Source organism: Echiichthys vipera (genome assembly GCF_963691815.1).
Source record: "Echiichthys vipera genome assembly, chromosome: 12".
Taxonomy (NCBI): domain Eukaryota; kingdom Metazoa; phylum Chordata; class Actinopteri; order Perciformes; family Trachinidae; genus Echiichthys; species Echiichthys vipera.
The window spans coordinates 6,852,595-6,867,727 of NC_139837.1; positions in this window are offsets into that span (position 1 = coordinate 6,852,595).

The following is a 15,133-nucleotide window of genomic DNA, read 5'->3' on the forward strand; positions in this document are numbered from 1 at the left end:
AAGAGCATTTCAGTTCTATATTCATGTTAATTAATACATGTTTTAAGAAAAGAACATCATTATGGGATGGTAACTGTGGATATTTGCTGTTTGTGTAACGCAAATTTACGGATAAAAGGCACACATCAGTTGCCCGGTCCATATTCCAACAGAGGGATCCAAGAGAAAAAAGCGTTAGCGAGCAGCTAACAGAATTACCGGGCTACCGCTGTCTGAAAATGAGTCTAGATCAGGTTGGTATTGCACGCGTTGCGTCACACTCAAACCCGCCTCAAAACAGACGACGATTGGTTCAGTCGCTTGGCAAACGGCTCCAAATTGTCTCCATCGCACATTACCAGACTGCTCTGTGAGTAAAATGCAATGGAGCTCGCAAGATCAGGATGGTCTCACGAGGCTAATTGAGGTATGGTTAGGGATATGAAACTGAAATGTTTGCTTAAAGAGTAACTTAACTCCAGGCTGAAAGGTTTCTCTGCCTTCTCTGGTTGAGCGATCTCAGTGTGCTTCAGTGCACCTGTAACCACACCCAACAGTGATGCACAGGTGTTCTGGAGTACACCTGTGCAACACTGCAAGGTGAGAGCTTCAACAGCTGGAGGAAGGCATAAACACGATTTTCAGGGGCTGTTAAGGTTAATTAAAAGGTGACTGTTAAATGCTAGTGTGTGAACTCCATCTCCTGCCTGAAACCTGGACTCGCTACATGCCCATACCTCTACTTTTGACTTTAGGGCACACTGCTTCCTGTATTCATACTAGACCAGTGGTTCACAAAACTTTTTCTTTTCCCCCTTTTGTAGATGAAAAAAATCTCATGACCCAGCAGTAGCAGTGGCAGACAGTAGTCTATTGAAATAGAGCAAGTGGTGAAGAGGTCAGTAGATCAATGGTGATCAAGTGACAAAGTGATAGAAAGTGGTAAAGTAGTAGTTGGGACATTTGGTGTAGATTCATGGTTCTGCTATTGGGTACCTGGCAGTCCTTTCACAAGTGAAAAACTTCAACTTTTCAACCCAATTGAGTCCAGTTTCAACCTCGCAGCCTACAGGACTTTGACCTGCAAAACACCAAATAAATTCCTACTTTATTTAGACATTCTCTATGTTATCAAAGGGGGCATGATTGTAGCTGATATACAAGAACCATTTGACCATTTCTACTCCAACCCAAACCTTTATTCAGCGTCTGTCACTTTGGGCCCTTGTTTGTCTAGGGAGGGCCAGGCTAAGTGGGTTTAAATAGTGCTGCATTACTTCCTCTGGGAACCTGTTAATGGCATAAACAGTCCCTCAAAAACCGCTGGATAGCAACACAAGCAAAGCCGCTAAAGCTCACTTGACCTCAGTTTTGTGTTGGAAAGTATTTGAAGAATTGGAGAAAGTGGTTTCTTATCAAATAATGTCATCAAAATGTTACAGAGGATCATTTCTTCTCTCTCGTTGCTTTATTCATTTCTTCTCATGTTACTGGGAATGTGCAGTCACAAATTATAGAGGAGATTGTGGAACACGGTCTCAAAAAAGTTTAGGTCTTACTAGAATGCAAATGCTATGAAAATAATGTCCCCAAATTATAGCAACAAGCCCAAATCATTTCCTGTAGTGGTGCTTAAACTCTGCTATTTCTGCTTGGCCCTGTTTATTTTTGGGGGGAGGACGGGGACTGTGGACATATTATCCTCCCAGAAAAGTGATTTATTTATGAATTCCAGTGCAGAGCCTCCCCTCCTGTGAGCCGGCCAGCCTGCCAGAAGTCACTGGCTGATGTTTACAGGACTGGATTGGCTAATTCCCATGGTGCAGTGTGCCTGCAGTGCTATCTTATTTATACAAGGCCTGATATGGGAGAACAGAGGGGTTTATTTTGGGATATTCCCCATAGATGGATCCGATTTCTCCAACTGGAGCGGTTTCCTCCATACGTGCTGCACTTCAGGTTCTGGTGGCGGGCTGCACGCTTGTGGACACAACTCACCGCTCGCTCATGGTTAAAAGGGCTGAATTGGCTCAGAAGAGGAAACCATGTCACAACATCTCAAGTTAGACTCGTGACAATTGACTGAGTTCAGAGACTACACAGGAAGTTGAATATTAGTCTCATAAAAAGTGCATTGTTTCTCTTGACGAAGCAGATTTCTCTTAATGTAGAGTTAATATGGCACCACAGGACAAAGAATCTAGTCCATCGTTTTATCAACCTTTAACTTGAATAACTTACAATCCTGTGAAAATAATTCATATACATATAGCTGACATTGTTTCAAATGACCGCCAAAGAGTAATTTCTCAACCAGCATCAAACTGAAACAGAGTTTTATCTGGTGTGAGTGGATTTAATGATGTGATCCTAGTGATAAAAAATGATTTTCTTACCTCAACAAATAATGAATCACAGTCACACTACTTAAATGTAAGCAAAACATGTAACTCATGTGTGCCTTTTGGAGAACAATTGCCCACAGACTGCGATATGCAAAAGCTTTGAGTGTTCGAATATTTCTCTCATGCACTCAACAAGTGCTAGATGAGTCATTTATGTCAGGGGTCGATGCTTCCTCAATTAGAAGCGCGGCTCTCACAGTCTGTAAATGTTTTAATAATGAGGCTCAAACACATGGAGGCACACAGTCATAACAACATATTTGCGATGTTAAAGCAACATCTGCCTTTTACAACACCTCACGTCATTATCTGCAGGTCGGACTTGCGCTCACTGACTCACGACGCCTGCAATGCCAGAAAAACACCTCGCACCTTCCTGTTTATTTCTTGTACGTCTTCATCTTCCTCTCTCCTCGTTCCCAGACCCCAACTGCTCCACTCTCACATCCGTCAGTGATGATTATATAAAAGAATGAAGGCATTATGGGAAGGAGTGCTGGATGTTGACACCCTGGCCCAGATGTTTTTTCTTCCTCGTTGTCGAGGTGTGTTAGTCGTCTGAAAGCTGCACAAGGCTGCTGGTGGAGCCGGTTTCTATTACCAAGTTAGGCAAAGGAAAGTCCAACAGGTCCCTCCCCGGTGTCATCGTATGCTACACGGAGGGGGCATCTCTGATCACGGAGACCTCCTTAACACTTATGATGTGACAGCGTTGGTGAAAAGAAACTATTTACTTAAGTGCTGTACTTTTAACTACAATTTGAGGAACTTGTAGTTAGTAGAAGTATTTCTAGTTCCTGCATTTCTTTATACTTCTACTGCACTATGGTTCAGAGGCAAATGTCAACACATTCTAAGTCCCAGTTCGTCTCATAGACACTTGGTCTTTGGTGTAATTCTTCATCGTGCAGGGTGCGGTTAGGTTTAAGCAATGAAACTACGTGGTTAGGTTTAGGACAAGATCATGAACTGGGGTAAAGTACCTAAGTTTGTTATGTACCTTACCTATGTTTGTTAAGCACATTGTGTTAGGAAGTGAACCCACGTAAGTCGACGTTGACGTTTAGTTTCACAGGGGACACGAACAACGGTCTCCTGGGTGAAAGTCCCGTGTTTGTTTGACCCGTCTATCCGCCCAGACCTCCTCCCTATGTGGCTCTTTATCCCTGATGACTTTCTCTTTCTGCTACGTCGTCTCACAGCGCCGCGCTCAAAGCCCTGTGTGTGAATATTGTACTTTTTATTGCACTGCATTTATTTACCAGCTAGTTACTTTGCAGATTAATAACACAAAAAAGTAAGAAAAGAGTAGTAGAGTAAAGAGGCCGAAGGTCTTCGAGGCAGCAGTCGCAGGTTCGATCCCGACTCGCGGTCCTTTGCTGCATGTCTCTCCCTCCCTCTCTCACCCCATTTCCTGTCTGTCCTATATAAAAAAAAGGTTTGAAAACTGCCCAAAAAAAATCTTCGTTTTGTCATAGGCTAAGATAAGCCTTTACTGATCCCCTTTTAATTTCATTTTAATTTAAAGTAATTGAAATTAATTTGACCTTTACCGGCTGTAACATAACATGTTAATGCATCAATACGTATTATACAATATTATGGGCTTTACTGAATGATGAGCAGTTTTACTTTTGGTAAAAAAAACCTTTTGAATGCAGGGCTTTTACTTGCTAGTAAAAGTATTTTGCATTTCTACGCTGTGGTATGGCTACTTAGACAAAGTAAAAGATCTTATTCAGTCTGCCCCCTCTGCAGCTCAGGACTTAATTTCCTCTGAACTCCTTCAGCACTCACCTTTTGTGATAGCTGATGATGTCATAAAGGTGTGCTCGTCTAACGTTACTGAACGACTGTGACACTCCGAGGAGACACTGGCGATGAAGCAGTTTGACGTTCTGGGGTAATAACATGACAAGCTTCCTCGTGCACTTTCTTTTGATGCCGTTTGCTGTTGGGTATTTTTCCACTCAGTGAAAGCTGTATGTAGTTTCAGGTGCACATGCAGCCACACACGTGCACCTACAGTGTGCAAGACATGAAGACATGAGATATCTTCGTCAGTTTCTGCAATCGTGTGCAAACCAAAATAGCCAGTTGGAGGATTACTTTGTTTTCCCCTCAAAGAAACATCTGTAATGGACAACAGACTTTCTAATCAGCTAGAGGAGAGGAAGCCAACTGGAATAAGAACATGACTAGACTCCCACCAAGCTGTGACCACTGTCCCAGGGGCATGACTGAAGGAAACCCAAACACTGTGATCATATTCTTGTAATCATTTGTTAGCTGTGTGTGCTGTGCTGTGCTATGGGATTAGCATGCCTGGAGAAGTCGGGAATTGAGTATCATCTTGAACAAAGACGGATGGAAACAGCATGAATTTCACTGTAATGACTTCAGCAAGAGTCAAGGTTACAGTTTTTTGCAAAGAAAATAGTTAACTGACATGTCAAGCTTTACCAATGATGGTTAGTGCATTAAATGTTGGATACTTTTGTACTTCTGCTGTACGACACAGAGCTCCAGTGAGAGATACATGAGAACCACTCATATCTGTATCTGTATCCATATCTGTGTTAAATGTAAAGCTCCAGGCTGTTTATCTTAGCTTAGCATAAGGACTAGAAACAGGGGGAAACTGGGGAAATCAGCCTAGTTCGATATCACTCTCGTGTCTTTATGTTAGATATGAAGCTGTCAGACAGTAAGCTTAGCAAAAAGACCACAATCATGGGGAAACAGTTAACCTCTTTGCCTCTAATTAACATGTCACATCGTGTTTGTTTAACCTGTACAAAAACTGTAAAGTATAACCTTGAGACAGAGCCAGGTTCGCTGATTCCCAGTGCTTCCGGTCTGTATGCTAATATAACATTCTGGCTCCAGCGTAGTATATTTTCGTAGTACAGTGTATTTCCCAATATGTTTAACTGTTGCTTCCATAGACTGAACTGCCGCTTTTCATTGTGACATTCATTATTTGCTTGTTTGATACAGCATGAGCTCTGTTTTAGCGATATTCAATAATCATAAACATGGGATTGGTTGTTATGAACGCTGGGGCAAACATCGAAGTTGTATTTAGAAAGTCCATTTGCAAGTTAAAGTCAGGGTTAGTCTAAACCCTAACTAACTTAATCCCTTTCTCTGGATATTATGAAACATGGTTCACAGTAACATTTAAAATGTATATTAGAGCGGTTTGGAGGACATTTCTGGGTGTTGTTGGGTGCTACAACAAACTTGTATCTTTTAAAGAGGGAAGCCATTTCTCCTTTTCACGAATGGAAATGGAAACCAGCTGTCCATATGGTTCATGTGCAGGTAAACCAGTAAAAATAGACTCTCCACATGTCCAGAGGAGAGGGAGAGATCAAGGAGAAATTGAACCACTTCATGCTTGAATTTAGGCTTCGGTATATCAAAAGTTTAGTCCAGGGTTGACTTATAGACAAGGAGGTGCTTGAGGAGGAACTTCTAAATCAGCTTCATCTTGTCTTTGTCATTTGAAGAAGCAGTGATTTTGCTTTTGTTTTTGCTACCTCGTGAAGACGCTGGTGATTCACTCGTTAGATCTGCACGTTTAATGGCTGTGTATTGTTGATGTCATGCGGGTAGAAGTCTAGTTTTCTTTTTTGTTTATGCAGTAATCACAGAGTTGACTAGATAAAGCTGCAGGCTGCTCCGGTTCTTGTTTCTACAGATGGAGGATGTTTGTGTCATGTTTGATGTAAAACCTCCATGTCTTCATAGTTAGGCATTTAACGGGCTGATCCCTTTCTGTTTGTCTTACTTTATTTTTCCACACCTCTTCTACAAACTATGAAACAGAACGCAACGTCAAGTGGTTCTTGATTCCAACCATAAAAATGTCAAAGATAAACTCAAAACACCAGGGTACACCCACGCACTTCTTGCAGCCATCAAGAATTGAGTATTGAGAAAGTTTCAAAAAAACACTTCCCCATTTTTTTCCTCTTCACTTTGCAAAAATGGCAATAATTCAACACAGGCTCAGAGTTGCTCAAGTATCAAGTGCTGAATGACTCAGATGAGCATAATGTCTCCATCCTACACGTCCGCAGAGGTTGTTTTTGTGCTGAAGTGGTTTAATGAAGAATGTTATAACCACTTGAGAGTCTTTCTTTTTAATTTTCTTATGACTTGGACTTGTAAAGTCATGTAAACTTTAGATTTTCATGAATGACCAATACATCCCATTTGGAGAAAATCCACTTTTTTTTCTTTTAGTTTTTCTTTAGGCCTCTTTCGGGAAAAGCAGCTGATGATTCACTATTTTCAAACACCACTCTCTCTCTTTCTTTCTCTCTCTCTCTCTCTCTCTCTCTCTCTCTCTCTCTCTCTCTCTCTTTTTCTCTCTCCCAGCATGAAAATATCTGACACATACTTGTTCTTCTCCTCCTTGGTTTCTGGTCTTACTTTGGTTGTGGAAAGCGGATTCATCAAGACATGCAGGCCCCGTGATCTTCTCTCCGTCAAGCCCCTCTCCTCTCTTGCTAACCCCAAACTCCTGTCAATGGTTTCCAGCTGGCCGTGGCATGGCAGTTTTCCTGGGAGAGGAGGAGCGCTCAGCTGGCTCCAGTCTCTGACTTGCACACCGTCCAAGAACACCCAACCCCCCACCCTTCTTACTCCTCTCTACTCCCTTGACCCTTCTTTATTTGTTTAATTTGTGGAAAAACCCATAAACATTGTGTATGATTTGTGGAAAGCGGCTGACAGGGAGTGTGCAAGCAGGAGGGCTGATGTGTTTGTATTTGTAGTCAAAATTTCACATGCTGATTCTGTCCGACGTCTTTAACGATACTGTGAGGTTATGAGGTAAAAAGACAAGAATGTGAGCTGTTAGCGTAGCTAGCATGGGGCTTTTTTTGGTGTTCAACATGTGTTTGGTGACGCTACTGTGAATCTGCTGAGAGGATAGACTTAAAGTGGGTTGTGGGGGGTATGTACTTAAGAGGACTCATTTTAGGTCCTTCATGTTATCTTGATGAGTGCAGCACTTTGGTCTGGTGGTGAGGAACTTCTAAATATAGCTGAGCGCGGTTCAATAGCAGGGCACTGCTTGCGTCACCTTGGGTAAATATTTCTTTTTTGGCAACAGTTGTGTGCCCTAAACCTTGCTTTTTTTTCCCTGAACATTCAGCAGAAAAATCAAAGAGTGTTTTGGCTCGAGCTGTGCTTAACATGCAGGTGGGCTGAACTTTGGAATCAGTTATTTAGAGGGCAGAGTAGATAAAACCAGAGCACATGACCATTTCATTAAAAAAAAGCAGGGTTAAAGGACAAACCAAAAACAAACCAGATGTTTAAAAGGGGACACAGGCATAAAAGTGAGCATACATACATAACACAAAGATACACACACACACACACAGACACACACACACACACACACTGCTTCAGTACGCCATTCTGTCTGATAGTTTTTGTAGGGCGCTGTGTTTACCTAGCAGGAGTGACCGTGATGACAGTGTGTTGTCATCAAGGTCGGAGGTCAAATGGGGAGTGGGAGTGAGTCGGCTGGCTGCTGATGGAGGGATGTGGTGCTTTGTCACTCCTCATGTCTGGTCGGAAGACTGAGTGTGTTTGGCTTGGCTTAAGGAGTGTGTGTGTGTGTGTGTGTGTGTGTGTGTGTGTGTGTGTGTGTGTGTGTGTGTGTGTGTGCGTGTGCGTGTGCATGTGCGTGTGAGTGTGTGCCTATGAGTGTGCATGCTTGTGTTACTTTGCAACAAGCCAACACACTGCTGGGAAGTGTGTGTGTGTGTGTTATGACTGTACAGTGTGACATTGTGCACAGACAGTCACAGATCTGCAACATCAGCATTCGTGCCTGCATGTTTGGTCTAATGGCAGTTTCTTTAATTCTTTTAGTTTATCACATTACTTCGAAGGTTTCTGAACACATACTTCCCAGAGTGAACCACCGTGCTGTGCCCTAGACAGCATAATGAATGCAAAAGTCATCCTTAAACCTTGTACTTCACCCTGAGTTTACGCAAAATATACTGTGGAAATCAAACTTAGAATTCACTCTCAGGAAGTAAAAGAAACGGCAAAGTTCGAAAATAATAAGCGTAATAATAAGCGTGTCAGAAAGCTCCTTTCTCCTCTTACTTACAGAAATCAGAAAGTTTGTTGATTTGCTGTTTTACTGTCCTTTGTAATTATTCTCTTCCATCAACTGAACCTCAACATATCTCGGAGAATGCATGCTGCAGTTTCGCACGAGCAGAAACATCAGAGCTTTGCATTTACACTGTGGTGTGACGCTGTTAAACTACTGCTTAGTCAGTTGTCCGGAGACCAGATTTGTCCCAGAGTGAACCCATGTAAAAAACCACAAGGTAAACATTAATAAGATCAACCGGGGCAGCTTAGTCAGAGCTTTACAAGAGTGAGCGGGGAAGGAAGAACAATCGTTATGTGTGTTAAAGTGGCCGCCGCCTCAAAGTCACGTGAAGGTGCCGCTTTGCAGGGTCTTGTTGGTGAAGTTAGGTTTGTGGTGAGAAGTGAACAACTCCAACTTTGATGATTTAGCAAGAATCCAGGGCGGCCCCTGGCTTACCGGGTAGAGCGTGTCATGCGTCCACATAGGCTCAGCCCTCTGCAGCAATCCCGGTTCAAATTCAGCTGCCCTTTGGGGCCGGTGGGACAGTGGTTAGAGCAGTCGCCCCATGTAAAGAGGCTGAAGGTCCTCGAGGCAGCGGCCGCGGGTTCGACTCTGACCTGCGGCCCTTTGCTGCATGTGTCCCCCTCTCTCTCTCACCCCATTTCCTGTCTGTCCTACCTAATAAAAAGATTTTAAAAACTGCATAAACTGCAAAAAAAAAAAATTCAGCTGCCCTTTACTGCGTACCCCCAACCCTCTTTCCTGTCGCTCTTTAGCTGCCCCAATTTTAAAAAAAGGAAATAATAGCTCTAAAAAATAATCTTTTAAAAAACTACATTTTGAATCCGTCTCACTGCTAGAGTTAATTATGAGGGGAACGTTCAGGAGTTCAGTCAGGAGATAGTACGAGACAACTATATAATTGATGAATTTGATTTTCTTTGTATGCTAATCCAAACACAACCTGATCGCAAAGCCAAGGACTGGTGCATACAGTCTACAGCTACATTACGTTTCCCTTTTGCTAAATCCAATGAAAACGTGATTTCATGATTTCTCTAAAACAAAACAAAAAACGACAACAACAAGTTAGCAAACATGCGCTAACATTAGCCACAATAAGCTACTGGCCATACCAGACCAAGTAACCCTGTAGCACCAAAACTCCTGAATTTGTAATGTTCAAAACTTTCAGAATTTGCATGCAGACAGTCTGACAAACCTTTAGCAGGCCTCTTATGCGCAGAAGACAGATCTTAAGAGAGATTGTAGCAGATACTTCGAAGGAGAAGGATGTAATACTCCTCATGCAGCGGCCAGCCTGGGAAATGGATCAGAAGGCACAGGGACGGATATAATTAAAGAAGGAGCATCACTGCAGCCTCCATGCAGACTCACTCTGACTTCTGCTCCCTCCTCTTGGATTTCTAGTTAATCCCAGGAAAACCCTTTAAAATGATACTTTATTTTGAATTGAATTATATTAAATTACATTTAAGTTAATTCATTATTATTTCAGGGTCTTTAGGTCACTCTATGTTTATATTGACGTCTTGGGAAATACTCCTATTTGCTTTCTTTCCGAGAGTTTGGTGAAACACATTAATACCACCATCATGTCTTTATAGTAAATATGCCGCAGTCGGCTAGCTTAGCTTAGCATAAAGACTAAACACAGGATGAACCAACTAGGCCTAAGAAAATGCCTAAGTATTCCTCACTTGACTAAAATTAATAACTATAGTGTCCACCTGTAATAATGAATCTCCTTACAAACTCTATTGCCCAAACTCTATCTTTTTATTATTTGGGGCAAATGGAAACTACAGCTGTAACTATAAATGACACCTTCCTTTAAAGTCCAGCTGAGATGCGTCTTTGTGCACAGATTGTCTCTGTGTGACAGGAGTCCTGTCTTGGACATCGGACAGGTGTCCCACCGGTTGCTCGGGCCGGCTAACCCCGAGCCCAGGGCCTGGCTCTGGTGCCGTAATGCTGGAGGTCAGAGGTTAATGGAGCAGAGTGGCGCCGGCCAGTCATCCCCCAGGATCTTGGGTGGATTTGGTAAACAGTGAAGCTGTCACTGCAGATTAATACTGAGAGGAGGTAGAACAGGGCCGAGCACACAGGGGGCTAATGGCTCCCAACTCAGCCATGAAAGTGCCTGTCTTCCCCATTCTCCTCTCTCCCTCATCCCCACACATAAGCCCCGCAGGCTTAGAGAGGGAGGGGAGGAAGGGGGAGGAGGGAAGGAGGAGAGGGAAGCAAAAGGTAGAAAAGGAGTAAACTCAGAAAAGAGGAACTAACGAGAGGGCAATAATCACAAGTGCACTTGAGCACTTGAAACTCTAAAGAGTAAAGAGAAAAGAGGGGGACATTTTAAAGCTATAAGACCTTTTAAGGCACTGAGAAGTTTTTGTTTCTTCCTATTGTGTGGATGTAGAACTCCACCTCAAGGTCATGCACTGGTTACAGCTGTGAGAACACAGCCCCAACCGCCAACTCCCCTCTGTGGGGGATCTTTGGGGACTTTTCTTTTTTTGATATTTGAAGCGTATGCAAGCCTGACACTCTTGTTTATCCGTCATTGTATCTTAGATTCGAGGGGGCGGCTCCCACCACTTCATTTGCAGCTTGTGTCAAGGCAAGATATTGTATGTCATGTCACTGCTTTGCTCGAGATTGTGGTTACACTCTCGCCACAAGTCATGCGGCGAGGAGAGAGTAAGAGAAAGATATGAATCCCCGTAAGGGTCTTACCTCAAAAGATAGCCATTAATTACATCACATGTGAATAATGTCTCTGGGTACTTTTTTTTTGTGTGTTTTTTCCCATTTACGTGATCTTTGGCAATTTGATCCCTCTTTGTTTTACAGTTAATGTTGTTATTTATTTATTTACACAGTAGTATTTGTGTTGATTTAAGTCAGAGTTTACATTTTATTTTCCTTCATGTTCCCAAAAATGTATTGATGTATTGGAAAGTGTCTTTTGGCACCCTTGTTTCCTATAAAATGTGTTTATATGGTACACATTTGCTTTGTTATATACGTTTTAGATGAAGGGAATGATACTTTCATTTATTATACAAGACTCATTAGGCTGAGCTTTGAGTTATGCACAACAATTCATATGATATTTACAAAATATGACGTTCTGTTTAACGCTGTGAAAATCAGCGAGCGTAAGTGGACAGTGATGGTTAGGTTTCAGCCACAAAAGGTGACGGTTAGGGTCAGTGTGTGTGTGTGTTACTGCATATTGTATTTGACTCAACCTGTTCTCATACACAACTCGTCACATCCGGACATTCAGCTTCACTTTTTAACGCACTGGGTAGCCCTACGTGTCAGACTATGACGCTTCACGTAATGCAGTTTTAGACACGTGGTTCAAGTTGTGAAGTCAAAGAAAACTACTTGGTACAGTTTAGGAAAAGATCATGGCTTGGGTTAAAATGAGTACATTTGTTATGTAACTTCTTGGAGGCTGCCTTGTGCGTCTGTATTTAATGACCTGGGAATGAGAAAGGTCTGATGTAAACATGTGCTCTAGGATTATAGGCTCCTAGGAATAATCTCCCACAGGTCACAGCACTCATACATATTTTACAACTTGACCAAAACATGATGAACAGTCATCCGCAAAACACGTCTTCCTAGTTCATCATTTTTTTAGTTTGTCTTTTTGACCTGGAACTCTGTTAATTCGTGATCTGATTATGTACACATACGTGCTTGTGTGTGTTATCTGAAATAACTGTACTTTACTGTACACAGTCCCACTCATTCCTCCAATTACCCCTGATGCTCCCTCCCAGCTATGTTGTCAGTTGGCCTGCGAGGGGGTCCAGAGCAGCGGAGGGGGGTTTTGTCTGAGCTTATTCCACGCAGTACTCCATTATACAGTCCTCACAATGAGGCCCTGCCTTTGATCTTAGAGGGGTGCACCTATCTCTCTCTCTCTCTCTCTCTCTCTCTCTCTCTCTCTCTCTCTCTCTCTCTCTCTCTCTCTCTCTCTCTCTCTCTCTCTCCTCCTCCTCCTTCTCTTCTTTCTTTCACTTTTTCTCCAGTATAAGCCTTCAGCCTCCACATACCGCCAAGAGGGCTGAGAGGAGAAAAAAGGAAATGAAACACTGATTGAAATGAATGAAAATGTAATGAAGTGAAAAGAAGGCCGGAGGACAGAATACAAAGCGAGGAGGGGAAAACAAAAATCAGTTGTTGTATTCCTCTTGTCCGTCCTTATTAAAAGGCCTGGGGGACGTACTGCAATGGCCCTTTGACAGATTGTTTGTGGTATATTGTTCAGCCCGCTCATCTCTCCGCTGACACTGAGCAGGTGCTGCCAGGGTGAGACTTGAGCTGGGGGGATATGGAGGCTCAGTGATGGGAGGGTTTGCTATAAGGGGTGAAGGATGGGAGTTTGGCGGGGGGGGGGGGGGGGGGGGGGCAGGACAGTAAGAGTTCTTTACATCCCTCGATGGAGTCTGTCAGGTCAATATTTTCTATACGTTGTGACTGCACTGTTAATTCTGCTGCATCAATTCCGCCACGCTCCCCTACCGGCTTCAGCCACCACAGTGCCCCATCATGTTCTCTGTGCTTGGCTTTGGAAAACAGCCCCCCCCCCCCCCTTTCCCCTAACCCTCCTTCCAATAGCCCAATGCTCCAGTAGGCGTCTATAGATTCCTGGATCCGCACAGCGTTGCATTGTCCCTTGTCCCTGGCCTTCTGCCAAGAACCGAGCCAGCTTTGGAAAAGTTGTCCTTCACCAGAGCCTAATCTTTTTTTCTTCGGCCCGCTTCTTTTTCTTGCTCCCCTCCCTCCTCTATTCTTTCTTTTCTTCTCCCCGCTCGGCTATTTTCTTTATGCCAGAGAGCCTGCGAGTATTCACCGATGCACTGGCATTGAGGTTTTGTTGTGTTCGAGACTGGATGGAGTGCACTACGCGGAGTAGAGGGGTGGTGCTGAGGCTGCTGAATAAACAGGGACATGCATATTTTACAGTAGAGGTCTGAGATGTGGTCAGTACTTTGTAATAAAGTAAGTTTCCCATATTCCTAGTGGTATCTAGTCATGCAGACAATTTCTCTTTTATTTCCCCCAAAAACATATATTAACCAATACAATGGAGGTGAGTGAAATTTAATCTGTGGTGCCTTAAACCTCCACAGCAACAACTCTCACTGTGAACAGTTTTCAATGGAACTATTCTACTGAAGAAATGCTCCCCATGCTAGCTGTTGACCACACAGTATTTAGTTTATCTAGTGCGTGGGGTTTAAGTGCAGTGTAAGTGCAGTGTAAGTATACTTGAAACTAAAGCTAAAGGTTTTGGAGGGCACTGAAAAACAATATTGTCTTGCTGGTAGGGATGATTTAGTAGCACTTTAATATGGGGAAGGGGGATGAAGTGGTCCATTTTGTGAGTGATGGCATATATATAAAAAAAAATAATAATCACAAAACAACACTGGTTAAACAAGGCTTATAGTGAAGGGATTTGAACTGTGTTTTTTTCATCCTCCCATAGTCAGGCTGTAACCTCTAACCAGCTAGGGATGGTGTGTTAGGATTTGATCTTTATTGTATCCATACTCTTAACAGTTCTTTTTTTTAATCACCATTGATGACTCTAAAATTGCCCGTAGGTATGAATGGTTGTCTGTCTCTGTTCGTCTCTATGTGTGCCCTGTGATAGACTGGCGTCCTGTCCAGGTTGTACCCCGCCTCACGCCCGATGTCAGCTGGGATCGGCTCCAGCACCCCCGCGACCCCGACCCCGGGATAAGCGGTTGAAGATGAATGATGATGTATGATGATGAATAAAGAATGGTTTGTTTTCTAATTATCTTTCTTTTAAAGAATAAATTCAGAACAGGAATTCATTTATATTTCAAATATAACTGTATATTCTTTCCACTGCAGCAACAGTAAAGTTCACAACAGCAAAGTCACCATATAAACTCCATAATATCTGGAAAGAGAAATTGCCAAATCTCAAGACTCATGGCAAACTAAGATGAACCGACTGCACGGAGACAGCTTTCATTTTAGCGTGTTCTTAACAAGCGCTTCATTTTTAGCTGAACAAGCACGGTGGTCGTGTGAAACGTGCCAGTGGAAATGTTGCTGTTTATGCTGAAATATAATGCACGTTTATGCTTGTCGAACAAATGGTACTTATGTTTGTTGACTTTCAACTCCTGAAGGTTTTAATGCACTTACAATAACGCATGTTTTCGTCTCCGCCTGGGTCACTTCTCTCCTCTCTGCTGCCCTGTCTCTCTCTCTCTCTCTCTCTCTCTCTCTCTCTCTCTCTCTCTCTCTCTCTCTCTCTCTCTCTCTCTCTCTCGCTCTCTCTCTCTCTCTCTTGTATTCTGTGTGTGTGAGGAGCAGCCCCAAACCCTCAGTGATCAGGGAGACAGAGAGCAGGGTAGGGGAGCAGGGAAGATGCAGTTTATGGCGCTGTGGAAAAAACTGCAGCCATCGGCCACTATCGGAGCCAAGATCAGCCAATTCTGATAGTTTGTAAAACGTACCATCTGCACCGATTAATCGTTTTAGACATCTATGGCAACATGATCCAAGTTTACAAACTCATCAACTA